The following is a 1,277-nucleotide window of genomic DNA, read 5'->3' on the forward strand; positions in this document are numbered from 1 at the left end:
TTGCCCACCCTCTCACCAGGCAGTACGGAGGATGCAAAGTGAGTTAAAACCATTTTCTTTACTTTTGGCCTACCAAAAGTAATAGTCACTGGCCTGAAGCAGGAGAGATTCCAGCCAGCTTGCCAGTTCCCCGGTCCCGGCCAGGCCACACGCCCAGCCAGCTCTATTCCAAGTCACCCTGTGCTGGCTAAGCCTCCAAAGGCATTGCTTGGGACCTGGCTATAGGCAGGCAAGGATTTGCATTTCTTAGCTGAGGGACTCCAGTGAGTCCCTGCATCTGACAGTGAAGTGTGGTTGGACCCAATACAGCAATTGAGATGTTGAGACGCATTTGCAACCGACTGGATGTTACTCCCGCGAGCATTTCCCTCCAGCCGACACTTGACTCAGAAATCTGAACTAAGGGTAGGTAAAAAGTGAGCAGATCTGATGGGTGGTTAAAAAAGAACCCTAGGTCTCCCTGCATAGGATTATTTTAATTCCTTAAGGAACTGTGCCTCCCACCATCCCTCCATCCGCTGGTCAGCCGTTGGTATTTCCTTCCATTGCTGGGAATGCCGCTGCTCTCTCAGAAATGCCACCACGGTTGCCCTTGGCGATCCTTTCTTGTGCAATGTCCTTTCTCAGGAAGATGAATACAAGCTGTACATAACCAAGTGTCAATCAAACACTCAGCCACCACCAGTCTCATTAAGCGAAACTAAAAGGACCCTGAGGAGAAGTAAATTTGACTGAAGCTGGGGTTCAGAGGAGAACCAGGCAAAGGGAAGAAGCTTCCTGCCACGTGGGGCACTTCCAGGCAATAACTCTGGAGCCCAGTGTGCCCATTTCCTGAGCGCAAGGGCCGTTTTAAACTCTTTGTCCACTTGTTTCATCAGTAAAACCCCTGATTTGAGAGCCATGAGCAGAAAGAATTGATAAAAGCAAAGGTCTTTGGGGACAGGACCACACTGGCTTCTCTTGGAACAGACTATGTGTCTGCAAGGGAAAGAAAGCTGCCCCAGGATTTTTCTCATCTCAATCTGCCTCTAATTAGTAGTGAAATCATACACAAGTCTCTTTCCCTCCCTGGGACTCCCTTTCTTCATCTGCAAAAGGAGAAGATTGGACTTCAGGTTGTAAACTCTGAATTTCTGTAGTCAAAGATTCAATAAAGTCCTCCTCGGATTGCTCTCAGGAACTCTGGGCTCTCAAGAAATCAGTCAGAGTCCAGCGGAAGAAAGTCAAAGTTGTCTTCAGAGACAGCCATTCTGCTTTGATTTATTTTTGCTGCATTT

This window comes from Ictidomys tridecemlineatus, chromosome 1, assembly GCF_052094955.1.
Source record: "Ictidomys tridecemlineatus isolate mIctTri1 chromosome 1, mIctTri1.hap1, whole genome shotgun sequence".
NCBI classification, from domain to species: Eukaryota; Metazoa; Chordata; class Mammalia; order Rodentia; family Sciuridae; genus Ictidomys; species Ictidomys tridecemlineatus.